We start from the raw sequence: 16602 nt of genomic DNA, 5'->3' as shown, positions 1-16602 counted from the left end.
TAAGATATTGAATATATTTTGCAGTTTTTTGCAAGATTTCTCTGGAAAATGGAGAACAGTTATTGCACCAACAAATCTCACCGTCAGTGACGATGAACAGGAAGAAGATTACATTCAGGCACATCCTCAAATATAAAAAATTCTAAAATATTCTAATAATCTACAGTATATTTGATCAGCAATAGCATCTATTGTTCAATAACTTTTCAAAAATATTCCACAGTTCTCTGGTTTTATAAAAATATTCTATATTGTTGACTGTTGTGAAATATTCTGTATTTTTGAACAGTGATATAATGTTCTAAAAATAGCCAGATTATTCTGTGATCCTCTATATTATTCAAAAATGACGTTTATTGAACTTGCTCATGTGTTTTATTTTGGGATTTCTTTTACCAGAACAGGGCCAGCATCCATGTTTGATCACGTTGTTTTCTCTGAGTTTGTGACAGCAGGAATACTCTTTGGTTATGTACTACAAAAACTCCCCTGGGGATGAAAATTAAAAAATTAAAACACTTCAGTGAGTGCCCTATGAAGGGCTAAAACCAGAACGTGCTGGATACCGGCCCCCCAGGCCTGGAATGTGTGTGTGTGCATGCCCTGGCATACACCCTTGTCTGGTAGTGCAGCCGACCGCGCAACAAACGTTTATCATTTTCCCGTGAAACCAACTAAACAAAAGAGATTAAAGGTTACACACTGGCTTGAATTGACTAGCTTCACCAGAGTTTCAACGTGTTTAATCGGTCTTCCTATCATCCATAATGGCTAAAGGGGCGGTCCCATGAGCGGCCTGACGTCAAGCTCAGAGACGGTAAAAAACAGCTTTATCTAGGACAGACACCTTTAATGAGTTTGTTTTAACTCTTCAGACTTCTGTAGAGCAGTTTGCAATGACTCCAGCTGACTCTGGCGGCCTGAAACTTCAGAATAAATAAAAACAGCAGAAAGGTGTTGTTTACCTGGCCATTACAGCTCATTATGACAGTTTTCAGTCTGAGTGCGGTCAGTAGAGCTGCCTCCGGCCGAACACGGAGGATTTATTCTCTTCATTTCCTTCTGAAGTAGCTCAGCACCATTAGCATGAATTAGATTCTCTCTCCGCAGGAAAACCTGTGAAACCAGAACAAAAAACAGCGTCCTCGTTTTATTAAACAACACACACACACACACACACACACACACACACACACACACACACACACACACACACACACACACACACACACACACACACACACACACACACACACAGAACTTGGTGAGTGAAACCAGAATGACTCGGTCCTTAACACCTCTAACACGCTGCTCAGAGTGGAAACCCGTGCCGGTCAGGATCCTGCTGCGCCTCCTGCAGCTGATCTGAAGTCAGTTACATGTTTCTGTTAGAAATAGTTTAGCTCAGTGGGGGGTTCGTGTTGTCAGATCACCATCAGGCACAAAGAAACCCAAGTGTCCACATGAGCTGCAGACCCGACTCAGGACTTATTTCCAAGAAGTCCTTTTATGTAAAAGAACATCTGTGTTCATGATCGTTTTAATTCAGCTTTTATATTTGAGAAGTTTCCTAAACAGAAACCTTTCTCTTTGTATTACTGGAGATCCGCAAAAAAGAAAGATCTTCAGGATGTTTGATGATAGTAGATCCTCACAGCATCTTCTGTTTTTCATGAGTGTTTTGGTAACTTTAAACAGAGATGAATGATTCTGGTGACATGTTCTGCTTCACTGACGCAGTAAACTTCATCTGTTGGGTTTCTTCAGGCTGAGCTCACATTTCATGCAGCGTATCACAGCTAAATCACACTAAAGCTGCTGTTAGTCAGGTATTTATCTTATTTAGAGTCAGACGATGAAAGGAAGCTCAAGCTGGGACTAAACAGGGTCATTAATAAAGACTGATCTAGACTTTCTGAATCTAAACCACATCCCAGTACCTTGGTGGGCGGAGCTTGTTGGTGATATTACATTTTTATGAAATGGTTTGAGGATTTGTAGCTTACCATGAGGGCGTCTCTCTAATGTTCGTCACAAAATGGTCTCGGAGTTGTGAAACAACAAAAACAAATCTGAAAGTCGGTCTCAACAGTCGGGGACAACTGAAGACAACGGTGATGTCAGATTTTGTTCTCCAAATCCCAAAATGCTCGCTGATTTCTCCGCTGTCTGCCTCACAAAAGCTAAACTGAGAAGACAGTGATGATTCAGGACTCTTGAGACGAAACGTGTTCAGAACTCCAGCGACGTGAGAACAAGGCCACGAGACCCATCAAGAGTGAGCACAGCAGGCTGTTTCTGAGATGAAGACTAAGAAAAACGTTTCAAGAGGGAAGAAGTTTAAAATAAAACGAATGCAGACACTTTGTGACTAAATAAGAAATGAAATGTTCGTTACCATCTAGATTTTGGCAAAAGGGTTTCGTTTACCATTTCTGTCTGAGTGTTTTCTAAATCCTGGAGTCTGAGTTAGTTTTATCAGAACATTTATTTATTCATTTACTTATCTTTTCAGTGAAACATGAAATCAAATGGGTAGGAGCAAAAACACACACAACAAAAACAAACAAGCGAACAAACAAACGGAGCAACGAGTCAGCTCATTCATAATAAACAATATCCCGAACAGATAAATATCAAATGAAAGAGTTATGGTGAATCCATGAATAATTATCCACAAAAATCCAAAAGAGCTGCAGATTTATTTGCATTTATCAGTTAGGTGATAAGTTTATCCACATCAATGTGACAAAAACAGATGGAAACTATTTCAGCAGGAGCATCGTGATGCATTCAGGGACCTCGTAAGAAATGTGATTTATGTTTTTTATACCAACTGCAGATCCCTCTGCTGTGTTTCTCCTGGTGACAACGTCCACTGAGGATCGTAGCGCGCTTTCTGGTTCGTGTCTCAGAGTGAAGCTGAACAACATTTAGCTTCATGCTGCTTATTTCTGACATAACATGACATATTTATGCAGTTGGAATAATACATACCCTCCTCTCAAAGTCACTGATGAGTTTCATTGTATGTCCGTGCGTGTGTGTGTGTGTCTGTGCATGTGTGTGTGTGTGCACATGTGTGTTCGCGCGTGCACGTGTGCAAGTGCGCGCGTATGTGTGTGTGTGCGCGCGTGCATGTATGTGTACGTGTGTGTGTGTGCGCGCGCGTGTGAGCGTGTGTGTGAGCGTGCATGTATGTGTGTGTGTGTGTGTATGTGCGTGTGTGTGTATGCGTGTGCGTGCGTGTGTGTGTGCGTGCGTGTGAGCGTATGTGTGTGCGCGTGCATGTATGTGTGTGTGTGTGTGTGTGCGCGCGCGTGTGAGCGTATGTGTGTGCGTGTGCATGCATGTGTGTGTGTGTGCGTGTGTGTGCGCATGCAAGTGTGTGTGCGTGCGTGCATGCGTGTGTGCGTGTGTGTGTGTGTGTGCGTGTGTGTGTGTGTGTGTGCGTGCATGTGTGTGTGTGTGTGTGTGTGTGTGTGTGTGTGTGTGTGTGTGTGCGCGCGTGCACATGCAAGTGTGTGTGCATGTGTGTGTGCGTGCGTGCGTGTGTGTGTGTGTGTGTGTGCGTGCGTGCGTGCGTGTGTATGTACAGTCTATGGTGTAGACATATTCTATAAAGGTCAGCAGCAGACCCTGGGGCTGTCAGCTGTAGAGCAGTGATTGGAGGAGGAAACGGGTCAGCTGGTCAGTTAACCGAACAGAATGTGGGACGGTTCTGCTGCTGAGGGACCCGCTGTCACATGAGGTGTTTCATAATCTGTTTTTGTTTACTTTATTTGCTGATCAACATTCTCCAGAACAAAAATAACGCTGCTGTTAAGTAAAATCAGACCAGTTAACCCAGAACACCCTGGCGTGTTTGTTGATTTTATTGCTGAGAACATCCTGGTTGGACCAGTATCCTCCTGAACCAGGTTTTCATTAACGGATTACTGAACCTCTTGGGAAATATCTCGGTGTAGAACCAGCTACAGCAGGTTGGGTTTCTCTTAAATGAACCCAGCGAAGCTCATTAGAACGCTCTGGTTCCTTCAGCGACTAAAGTTCTAGACCCTGGTCTGAAGCAGGTCTTAACCATGGTCAGGATCCACCTTCATGCTGTTCTGATCAGGTTCTGTGTGCTTTCTGTCAAACAGAAAGATGTTAAACTTACCTCTCGTCTTCCTCCTCTAGCCTGTTCTAGCCAGCTGATGCTGGTTGGGATCGTGTCAGAAACGTTGTTCATGTGCAGAGCTGTCCTGAATGTTGAGCCTGTTTTACTGTATGAGTTTTATAAATCACGATAAGATCTCAGCGTCTGTAACAACTCTGATCTCTGTTGATGCATCAAACCACAGCTCGGTTCTGCTTCAGATCTGATCCAATCATCGTTACCTGGTTCTGATCCTCTCTGATTTGACCTGGCCAGGTGTGTCCCACTTCTCATCTGCTGGCTCCTGGAGATAAGCTCCGCCCCTGTAGTCCTAAAGTGGATGTAGCTGTTCTGCGGTTCTTGGTTTTGTTGTGACTAATGTTTATGAGGGGGTCTCAACAGACTTCATTCTGAACAGTCTGGGGTTCTGAAGGGAACAGCGTGACGTCACACACAGCCCACGGTGCGTGCAGAAGGAGACATGACGCTAAACATCAACACGTCTGAATCCGTTTTAATCTGCTTCCCAGACTTCTGTGATGTCACGGTCAGAGAAAAGGATGACAGTTTCTCTGTCCAGCTCAGCTAACTGATGAGGAAAATGGTTTTCCTGATGGTCTGATTTTCTAAAAGGGAAAGGCACTCTTATTTCATCGCTCGCGACTAAACACAATGCATCAGTTATGTAGATCACACTGAACAAAAATATAAACTCTTGTTTTTGCTCCCGTTTTCATGAGCTGAACTCAAAGATCTGAAACATTTTCTATTTACATAAAGACCCATTATTCTCAAACTTTGTTCACAAGTCTGTGTAAATCTGCGTCAGCACTACCGAGATAACCCCTCCCACCTCACAGGTGCGGCTCTCACGGTGCTGCCCACCCAGCACGAGGTGTGTGTTCAGCTCATAAACATCGAGAACAAAAACCAAAGTGTTGCGTTCCTATTTTTGCTCAGTGTGTGTTCTCTACAACACGAGTGTTGACTGAGTCTGGTTTAGGACCACCTGGATCTGGATCCGATGTGTTCTGTTCATTAAAGCATCACACCTGGGTCACATGATGGCTAAAGAGTCCGATGGGCGTCTTGTACCTGCTGTACAAACAGAACTGATCAAGAAGCTGGATCCTTTGGTCCTTAGCTGCACGTGTGTACATGTAGATCAGGTCCAAGGTCCATCTTAGCCTCACGTGACTTTCAGAGCATCCCCTCTGGACCAGGTGGTCTTGTTCCTGGTGTTGGTGTGTCCTGTATTCATGGCGGTCCACAGCAGTCTGTGACCAGCAGCTTGTTCATGTCAGCGGTGATCGACTGATCGGCAGCGACGGGTCGCATTGAAAGAAACAGAACTTTGACGTCCCTCAGAACCATCAGCAGAATCTCTGGGCTCAGTCTCTGATGGGAACAGCATCTGGGCCTTGGTGCTGCCGCACAGCTTCAGAGTTAATAACAGAGCAGATTACTGATGTAGCTGCAAAGTGGCTTCGAGTGGAGAAAATGTGTGATTACCGAGCCATTATCCAGAACCCGAGGAACAACACAGCAGCACCGAGTTCTGGATCGGGGGCACAAACCTACAGTGTTTACACATTTGCAGTCATTCGTTGTTACAGTGAAACATGTCAGCTGATGCTAGCTGCTTGCAGAGAAGCATTCAGATCGGAAACGTCCCTCATGTTTCAGTCTGTGAAATAAAAACGTCTATCAGATTTCATTTATCCATGGTTTGGGAACAACTTCTTACTCTAAACCTACAAGTACAACTAGATGGTGTGGAAATTGAAAAATAAAATGTCTTGGTCTAATAATAGATGACAGAATAAGCTGGAAACCTCACATGAAATATCTAAGCAATAAAATCTCAAGAAGTATCTCATCATTAAAGTCAAACACATTTTGGACCTGAAACCACTCCACGTCTTACGTTGTGCACAGATACATATTTAAATGACTGCGTAGAGGTTTTGGGGAAACACTTATAAATGTTCATCATCATTATTTGTGTTACAAAAACTGACACTAAGGGTAATTATAGCAATGGCTGCAGAGGTCATACAAACATTATTCCTAAAATAATTCATTTAAAACATTTCTGATATAGTTCGTTTTCAAACAGCACAAATACTGTATAAAGTATCCCATAATCTTCTTCCAGATAATATTTTAAAACTGTTGTATAAAAGGAAGGAGAGGTATCAGTTGAGAGGAGAGATTAAACTCAAACTGTCACGCTGCGAGCCGGAGGGTTGGACCCGGGATGCAGAAAAACCCAGAACCACCAGAGGCAGGAGTGGCTAAAGAGCAAGTCACCCCCTACCAGAGTCTAACTCCACTCTCACTTCATGTTTAAAAAAATGCAACAAATGCTGTTGCCTGGCAGAGCGAGAGGGCGGAGCCGCTAACAAATACACACACACACAGGCTCACCACAGCATTGTGACATCATAATGTACCAGTTTACATCATAGCATACCTCTTAGCCAATAGCGGTGGCAGATTTATATTCAAATACAGTGCAGAGTTTTTACCTGACAACGGCACAACACTGACAATTTTAGGCAGAATATTTAAATTTTAACTAAGATGCACTGAAGTGCAAAACTATTGACTGCACGTGTCTGCAGCACGATTAGACACGCATTTATATAGTTTATCAGGGGAAAAAAGTTGATTTGGGGGTGACACGTCTCTACAACATTGCGTGGTCATCGGGGGCAGTTCCTAGGGAGTGGCAGACCGGGGTGGTGGTCCCCATCTTTAAGAAGGGTGACCTGAGGGTGTGTTCCAACTATAGGGGGATCACACTCCTCAGCCTCCCTGGAAAGGTCTACTCCAAGGTACTGGAGAGGAGGGTCCGATCGATAGTTGAATCTCAGATAGAGGAGGAGCAATGTGGTTTTCGTCCTGGCCGTGGAACTGTGGACCAGCTCTATACCCTTGCAAGGGTGATGGAGGGGGCATGGGAGTTTGCCCAACCAATCCACATGTGCTTTGTGGATTTGGAGAAGGCTTATGACCGTGTCCCCAGGGGCACCCTGTGGGGGACGCTCCAGGAGTATGGGGTGGGTGGCTTTCTGTTAAGGGCCATTCAGTCCCTTTACCAGAGGAGCGTGAGTTTGGTCCGCATAGCCGGTAGTAAGTCGGACCTGTTCCCAGTGAGGGTTGGACTCCGCCAGGGCTGCCCTTTGTCACCGGTTCTGTTCATCACTTTTATGGACAGAATTTCTAGACGCAGCCGTGGTGTGGAGTGTGTCGAGTTTGGTGGCAGGAGAATCTCGTCTCTGCTTTTTGCGGATGATGTGGTCCTCCTAGCTTCATCCAGCTCTGACCTTCAGCTCTTGCTGGGTAGGTTCGCGGCCGAATGTGAAGCGGCTGGGATGAGGATCAGCACCTCCAAATCTGAGACCATGGTTCTCGACCGGAAAAGGGTGGCTTGCCACCTCCGGGTCGGGGGAGAGGTCCTACCTCAAGTGGAGGAGTTTAAGTATCTCGGGGTCTTGTTCACGAGTGAGGGTAGGAGGGATCGGGAGATCGGCAGACAGATTGGTTCGGCGTCTGCAGTGATGCGGACGCTGAGCCGATCTGTCGTGGGGAAGAGGGAGCTGAGCCAGAAAGCCAGGATCTCGATTTACCGGTTGATCTACGTCCCAATCCTCACCTATGGTCATGAGCTTTGGGTAATGACCGAAAGAACGAGATCGCGGATACAAGCGGCCGAAATGAGTTTCCTCCGTAGGGTGGCCGGGCTCAGCCTTAGAGATAGGGTGAGGAGCTCGGACATTCGGGAGGGACTCGGAGTAGAACCGCTGCTCCTCCGGATCGAAAGGAGCCAGTTGAGGTGGTTTGGGCATCTGGTCAGGATGCCTCCTGGACGCCTCCCCGGGGAGGTGTTTCGGGCATGTCCTGCCGGCAGAAGGCTCCCGGGTCGACCCAGGACACGTTGGAGAGGTTACATCTCCAATATGGTCCGGGAACGCCTTGGGGTCCTGCCGGAGGAGCTGGTGGACAAGGCCGGGGAGAGGACGGCCTGGAGCTCCCTAATTGGGATGCTGCCCCCGCGACCCGGACCCGGATAAGCGGAGGAAGACGAAGAAGACTTGCTCTGGGGGGACCACAAGGACACAGAACATGACACAAACATGCTAGAGTTCGTACAACATTAAGATCCTTCAGGCTGTCTGGGTGTGGAGTAAATCTCTGGAACAAAATAAGTGAAGACCTGAGGCAATGTCCACGCATGCTGATGTTTAAAAAGCATATGAACACATGAATTTTACTATGTCCCCTAGCAGAATGTGCTTAAACACACTACATGTAGAGCTTCATAGTTGTAATGATCCCATGTGTGTTTGTTTGTTAGGTAAATATGTAAACATATAGCAACAATTTCATTGTTCACGACTGATATTTAAACTAAGTGTAACAGGAATAACATGGAATACATGAACTAACTATTAGTTATTGGATGTTGAGAAGGATTGGTGTAGTGCTAAGGATCGACTACACATATATTACAGTAAATGATCAAAAGGATGTGATGTTCCATATAAACATGACACATCAGTCTGATTGGTGTTTGAATGTTTAATCAGAAGACTTTAGTTTCTTTGACTGTTTAGGGAACACACACTTTACGTTAATCCAGACAGAGTCAAGAATATAGTTATGAAAATGATTTTAATTCTGTTTTATAAACTATATGATCGTACATGACCAAGTATGAATGAGATGATGGTTGTGCAGATATCAGATGATGAATGGAAGGATGGAATGGAAGCTAGATGATTCAGCAGAACCCTGTGACTATCTGAGCCTGAGCTTGTGAAGTCTGGCTTATAAAATCAGTTTGGCTGGATGGTTTGATAAGCTAGACTTTATTTTTTTTATTTTTTTTTTACCGTGTCCTGTCTGGCTGTGAAGCAAGCAGAATTGATGTCTGAATGCTGGTGACAAGCCTTACAGATTTACTCTCAGGTGGAGCATCAAAGCGTCTGCTTTTAATGTCACGCCTGATACTTGAAACTTTATTGTTATTGTTGTTGAATGCTTGGTAATTCCGACCAGACATGGAGACAGAGGTGAAAGAGAAAGGAAAAGAAAAGGTGGGGAGAGAGGAGGAGGAGGGGGGGGGGTTCCACAAAAATAAACAACAATGAACAAGAGTCTGCTTCTAGACCTGCAGAAAAAGACAAAAAAAGCAAAAGGACAAAAAAAAGGGACACAACAACAATACATCAGGAGCAAGCTATCACTGCGTCAACTTGATGAAGAAATATATAATCAACATTGCTTAACTGAAGAATCACGATAATAAATCACAACGCATTAAGTGCCCACCATAGTCTTAAGACTTGTGTTTAACATGCCCAAGCCCATACTTTTGAGAGCACCATGTGAGCACCTGTGTGTGTACACGCACTTGTTTATGTAAGGTTTCTCTATAGGAGCGTCCAGTAGCGAGTGTGAGGGACCACAGATCCGCCCCCCAAAGATGTGCAGGAGATGGGGGGAGCTCCAAGTCCCAGAGTTCCAGGAACCCCAAGGAGACTGCAACCAGAAAGGCCCCCGCCCCCCTCGAGAGGCACACAGGATCGCCCCGGGGGGCCACAACCAGCAGCCGGCAGAGTCCCAGGAGACATCAGCGGCAAGCCCACAGGCCCGCCCGCAGCCTCCCACCCCCTAGCCGGCCGAGCCCGGGACCCAGCGACCCGGGACCCAGGGACGACCACCCCTGCCGGGGACCCAGCAGAGCCCAGGGACCCAGACCCCACCAGGCAGCCACCGGGATCTATCAGGCAGATGCCAAAATCTTAAACCCCCAGACCCGGTTGCCACGAACACTCAGGCAGACCAAGGCACAAGCCCCCACACCAGGTGTGGCAGGGGGAGGGGGGACGAAGATCTATATCATCAAGAGAAGTTCCAGGAGAGGGGAGGAGTCAAAGGCCCCACCTGACATATACAGTCATACACAAACACAGTCACACGCTCCCTCCCTCATGCTCACACATGCACATACAACCCAAGGCTTACAAAAATGCACGCCGGACACCCACTCATGCTCCCCATACACACCCTATTCACTCTGGTCCCGGTACTGCTGCACATGGGATACAACCATCACCGGTGTAGCATAATGGTTGTTGGCTCTTTCATGAAAGATAAACTATTCTACATAATAATCTGGAATATTAATTATTACAAGTGAATAACCAAATGTTATAGAGATAAGAAGACTCAAAGGTTGTTTTCATCGATAAACTGACGATCATATCCGTTTGTCTGTGTTTCAGTTCAATGAAAAGACAAGTTTGAATTTTAAGAGTTTTAATTCTTCAATTTAAACTAACGATTTGAAATGACAATCATAGGAAAAACAATCAACTTTGGCAACCTTGTTGGACAATCTTTAACAGTTGATGTTTTAAGCTTGCTCAAATAGACCTTGTGTTGGATGTGCTAAAATCTGAGGATGATGGAATTATGAATGCGTGCATGCAGGTGTCTGAGATTGCTTCAGGGAGAGAAAAGGTGAACTGAGTGAAAAATGATGTTTTGAATTAAACTTTAGTTCTTATTAGAAAAACAGCATCAGAACGCTATCTATCGTGTTCTGCCTCACCGTACTTAGGACCCTCTTTTAGATCCGGACCACGGAGGATGTGTTATCCAGATGCCACCTTGGCTGACAGAGAAGACAAAGGTGTGCTGACGGTCCAGTCCAGAGTTGACCTCGGTACACATTGCTGAAGCGTTTCGGCAGATGCGCTTTCTCAAGTTTAAATTAACTCAGAAATCAAAGACTCTGGACGAGTCTGCGTTAGCTGGTTGCATTTCAGCTATTCTGTCTGGCTTGACAGAAATAGCGTGGTGGGAGAAAAGAAGCCGGCAGGCTTCTTTCCCCGTGGCGTTCGTTCCGCACTTCCTCTCTCTTTCGTTCTCACTCTTGAACTGACTAACTTACCAAAACCACTTCTCTTCCCAAAGCAAACTTGTTGTGCGTCTGAGCAAATGTGTTTTGAGTTACTGTGAATACGGACCTGTGTGAGCAGGAGTGAAGGTCATCGCTAAACATCTTCAAAAACATTATTTAATTAAGTACTGATTCATTATAGGTCATTATGATTGCCCAAAGCATAATAATCATTCATTTGATTAAAATACATTTATAATGAGCAAAGTGATCAAATGATTATTTAACATTAATTGTCATGAGGTGGTGAAGTGATCTAACCCACGACATACAGAATCAGATCGGAGACGGGTTTAAAAGGTTTAAATAAGGATTTATTGAAGGGAAACCAAGGGAGCAGCGTAACGAAGCTGAGTTCTTGCGCAGGGAGGCTGGTGCGGGAAAACTGTGGACAGATCGGAGTTAGATCCAATTTGCGGAAGGATCAGGAAATCAGACTTGTGCAGAGGACTTACGGTCTGGAGAGGTGGGAACTGGTTTGAGGGAGGAGTGGTCCGGTCTGGGTAGCAGGGACTGAGATCCAGGAGTGAGACGTGGAGGGAGCTGAGCTTGGGGAGGTCCAGGAGGGTTAGGTGGGCAGCTGGAGGTGGTTCTGGCCAGGGGAGAGGCTGAGAGACGAGCGGGGTTGGAGCTTCAGATGATGCGGGCTCCAGAGTTCTGCCAGTCGAAGATGAGTGTGGAGGTTTTGTCTGGAGACAAAGCAGGAGGTCAAAAGGTAAAAATCCAATATCTAAAAACACATCTAGTTCTCAAAAAGTTAAGAGCTCGAATAAGTCACACGAGTGGCTGTTAGAAGGTACCCAGGTAGAGTAATCATCCAGCGAAGTGTAGGAGTCTCCCAGCTGCTTAAATACCCCTGGCCAGCTGATGAGCAGATCTGCTGCAGCTTGGTCACCTCCAGACACGCCCACCTGCAGAGGGAAACTCAAAAGACAGGGAGTGACAGCAGGGAAATACCTCAGACCGTGACAGTACCCCCCACTCAAGGGACGCCACCCGGCGGCCGAGCAGAGGAGGAGGAGGAGGAGGAGGAGGAGCGGGCCAACTCGAAATCCCGGATGAGAGAGGGGTCATCGATCCATGACCGCGGGACCCACTGTCGATGTTCCGGGCCATAACCCTCCCACTCGACCAGGTACTGGAAACCCCGGCCACGAGGTCGCACATCCAGAAGGCGCTGGACACGGTAACCGAGGCCCCCGTCAGCGAGACGCACAGGAGGCGGAGGGTCGACAGGAGGGCACAGGGAACTGGAGATGACAGGCTTAAGAAGGGAGACATGAAAAACGGGGTGTATCTTCATGTGGGACGGCAGATCCAAGCGGACGGAGGACGGGTTGATGACAGCTGAAATCGTGTAGGGACCGATGAATGTGGGGGAAAGTTTTTTGCAGTGGTCCTTCAATCTGATGTCCCTGGTGGAGAGCCAGACGCACTGTCCAGGCGCATAGTCTGGGGCAGGACGCCGGTGCCGGTCGGCCAGACGCCGGTTGCGTTCTGCAGTCCTCTGTAGGGCCTGTTGCGTGGCCGCCCAAACCCGCCGGGCCCCCTTCAGGAACTGAGGAACGGAGGAAACTGTGGAGGGAAATTCAGAAGGGAACAAACCGGGTTGAATAGCTGTCGAGGCCTCGAAGGGGGATAGTCCGGTGGCGGAGGAGACATGGGCGTTATGGGCGTATTCGATCCATGGAAGGTGGGTACTCCAACTGGAAGGGCTAGAGGAACACAGACAACGGAGCATGGCTTCTACCTCCTGGTTTAGACTCTCGCATTGGCCATTTGACTGCGGATGAAACCCAGACGTTAGCGCCACCTTAGCTCCTAAGCAGGTGGCAAAGTCCCTCCACACCCTTGAGACAAACTGCGGGCCGCGATCTGAGAGTATCTCCGCAGGGATGCCATGGAGCCTAAAAACATGCTTAACAAGCAGAGTGGCGGTGTCAGCAGCAGAGGGTAGAGCCTTTAGCGGCACTAGGTGGCAAGCCTTGGAAAAACGATCGATAATGGTCAAAATAACAGTAAAGCCTCGAGAAGGGGGAAGACCGGTGACAAAGTCTAGTGCAATGTGGGACCAGGGCCTGGAGGGAATGGGTAGCGGATTTAATAGTCCAAAAGGGGGTTGGTTACTTCCCTTATTGCGGGCACAGGTTTGGCAGGCGGAAACGTACTCCTTGACATCCTTAAACATAGTGGGCCACCAGAAAGTCCTCCGGATTAAGGCTACGGTACGACTGACACCAGGGTGGGCAGAGAATTTGGCGGTGTGGCCCCAGGTAATCACCTTATGCCTGACGGAAGGAGGAACAAACAGGGTGCGGTTGGGTACCTGATTGGGACAGGGGTAGTTCCTTTGAGCCTCGAGCACCTGGTCCCGTATCTCCCAGGTAACGGCTCCCAGGACACAATCGGGGGGTATGATGGTAGTAGGCTCGGGATCTGAATTCACCGAGAACTGTCGTGAGAGGGCGTCGGGCTTGACGTTCTTGTTGCCAGGTCTATAAGAAATGATAAAGTGAAAACGAGAGAAGAACAAGGCCCACCTGGACTGACGTGGGTTGAGTCTCTTAGCTTCCTTGAGGTAGGAGAGATTTTTGTGATCCGTCCATATCACAATGGGGTGCTCAGCTCCCTCCAGCCAGTGCCTCCATTCCTCCAAGGCGAGTTTTATGGCCAGGAGCTCACGATCTCCCACATCGTAGTTCCTCTCTGCGGGTGAGAGGCGCCGCGAGAAGAAGGCGCAGGGATGGAGGCGGTGATCTGTGGGGGAGGTTTGAGATAGAACAGCCCCGACTCCCGTATCCGAGGCGTCAACCTCGAGTGTGAATTGCTTTGCAGGGTCTGGACGGGTGAGAATAGATGCCTGAATGAATCTCTCCTTTAACTCACAAAAACTTCTGGAGGCTTCAGCGTTCCAAAAGAAAGGCCTCTTTACCGAGGTCAGTTGTGTCAAAGGGGCGGCTATCTGGCTGTACCCCTTAATAAACCGACGATAAAAATTAGCGAAACCCAAAAATCTCTGCAGTTGTTTGCGTGTGGAAGGAGTGGGCCAGTCCTTTACTGCCTGTACCTTTTCGGGGTCGGGTCCCAGCCTTCCACTCTCCAGTACGAAACCTAGGAACTTAACAGATGGGACATGGAATTCGCATTTCTCCGCCTTAACGTAGAGCCAATTTTCGAGCAGGCGTTGGAGAATGGCACGGACATGACCAGTGTGTTCCTCGGGGGTCCTCGAAAAAATCAAAATGTCGTCAAGATATACCGTGACGAATTTGTTCAGGTAGTCGCTCAAAACTGTGTTTACCAGGTTCTGAAAAACGGCGCGTGCGTTCGTGAGGCCAAAAGGCATGACTAAATACTCAAAATGTCCTATTGGTGTTTTGAAAGCCGTCTTCCACTCATCTCCCTCTCTGATGCGAACCAGATGGTAAGCATTTCTGAGATCTAACTTGGTGAATATGGTAGCGTCTTGTATGGGTTCAAATGTGGATGACAGTAAGGGTAGTGGATACTTGTTTCTTATGGTGATTTGGTTTAAGCCACGGTAGTCTATGCAAGGTCTCAGGGTGCCGTCCTTCTTGGAGACGAAGAAGAAGCCGGCACCCAGAGGAGAGGTGGAAGGCCGAATTATGCCGGATGCCAGGGACTCGGAGATGTACTGTTCCATACTTTCCCGTTCAGGTTTGGAGATGCTGTAGAGACGGCTAGAGGGAAGAGGTGCTGCGGGGAGATGATCTATGGCACAATCATAAGGGCGGTGAGGCGGTAGGGAGGATGCTTTGTGTTTAGAAAATACCTGCTGGAGGTCATGATATTCAGGAGGAACCCCGGTGAGGTCGGGGGGTGTGATTTTCAGGGCTCGAGGCTCGGAACTAGGTCGGGCAGGTCCCAGACAGGTTGAATGACACTTGTTGCTCCACATCTCCACCTGGTTTGTGACCCAGTTAATGCGGGGGTTATGGTTCCTTAGCCAGGGATGACCCAGAACCACAGGAGACTGGGGGGATGGAAACACAAAAAAGGTGAGTTCCTCGCTGTGGTTACCTGATGTCATAAGGCGAATGGGTGTCGTCTTGTGGGTGATCGAAGTGAGGGAGCCCCCATCCAAGGAGGACACCCGGCAGGGTGTTTGTAGAGGAAGGGTGGTGACCCGGAGTTGCTCCACTAGCTGTTGGTCAAGGAGATTTAGTTCGCAACCTGAGTCAATTAATGCCAGAGAGGGAAGAGTTATTTGATTATGTGACAAAGAACAGTCCAATACACACCGAGAGTTTAAGTCTGACCGAGAACCACCCACCAGTACTCTCGGGGCTACTGATGGGTCCTGTAGTTTTAACTGCTTGGGGCAGTTGGCCACAAAATGCCCAGGCATGCCGCAATACAAACACGCCCCTGAACTCATGCGCTTGTTTCTCTCCTCTTGGGTTAATCTAGCTCGGCCAATCTGCATGGGCTCACTGGGGGGCAGAGCTGGAGCTGCTGGATTCACATTTTGCGGGCAGTTAAGACGAGATGGTAATGGGAAGTTGTTACCTCTTTGGCGTGCCTTATGTCTCTTTTCCATCCGACTGCACAGTGCGATGAGACTCTCGAGATCAGGTGGTTCTTGGCAGAACGCGAGTTGATCCTGAAGCTGCTCGTTAAGAGCCTGGGTGAACGCCCCTTTAAGCGAGGCTTCATCGAGGGTGGAGGTGGCGGCCAGGGTTCGAAACTCTATGGAAAATTCAGCGATTGAGAGCTTCCCCTGACGTAAACTCCAAATCTGTCTGGCCACATCGGCCGCTGACTCAGGCTTGTCAAAAGTCATTTTAAAATCTGCCAGAAACTCGTCTAACGAGTTCTTGAGGAAGCTCGGGTTTCGGCTCTTTGCCTCCGCCCACCGGAGTGCCTTGCCGCGTAGAAGACCGATGATGTAGGAGATCTTAATTTCATCGGTGTAAAAGGACTCCGGTGATCTTTGGAAAGCCAGCTGGCACTGGAGGAGAAAACCTCGACAAACCTCCCGATTGCCATCGAAAATCTCCGGTGGAGGAGAGGTGGCGACCCGGAAACAGGGTAGATCGGATGGTGCAGGGAGAATGGGTCCGGGCCGACTTGGAGCGGGGAATGAGGCTTGCTCCGGAGAGGTGAGTGGGTGGCGTAACTCCTTTATCATAGTTCCTAATTCAAACAAAGTCTGGTTAGTGTGGGAGAGTTGATTGGACAAAGAATGGAGCGAATTACTGTGCTGAGCCAGGGTGGCGGAAACGGAGGGAACTGATTCTGTATTGAGGTTAGAGGAAAGGCTGGATGATTCTGTCATGAGGTGGTGAAGTGATCTAACCCACGACATACAGAATCAGATCGGAGACGGTTTTAAAAGGTTTAAATAAGGATTTATTGAAGGGAAACCAAGGGAGCAGCGTAACGAAGCTGAGTTCTTGCGCAGGGAGGCTGGTGCGGGAAAACTGTGGACAGATCGGAGTTAGATCCAATTTGCGGAAGGATCAGG

General features: G+C 47.7%; 1 protein-coding gene and 1 long non-coding RNA gene across 2 annotated transcripts in view; one reads left to right on the top strand and one right to left on the bottom strand.

Moving 5' to 3' along the window:
* The window catches only part of doc2a (double C2-like domains, alpha), a 111949-nt gene that overhangs the window by 14315 nt on the left and 81032 nt on the right, over positions 1-16602 (top strand). The window lies entirely within an intron of this gene.
* Positions 10826-12092, bottom strand: LOC139070004 (uncharacterized). The gene is made up of 3 exons (XR_011520672.1): positions 11915-12092; positions 11570-11803; positions 10826-11499 (listed from the first exon to the last, which is right to left on the bottom strand). It is a non-coding gene; the product is annotated as an uncharacterized lncRNA (long non-coding RNA).

This window comes from Nothobranchius furzeri, chromosome 5 (genome assembly GCF_043380555.1).
Source record: "Nothobranchius furzeri strain GRZ-AD chromosome 5, NfurGRZ-RIMD1, whole genome shotgun sequence".
NCBI lineage: Eukaryota > Metazoa > Chordata > Actinopteri > Cyprinodontiformes > Nothobranchiidae > Nothobranchius > Nothobranchius furzeri.
Note: the sequence above shows the minus strand (reverse complement) of the source record. Positions and strands in the feature narration are given on the sequence as shown.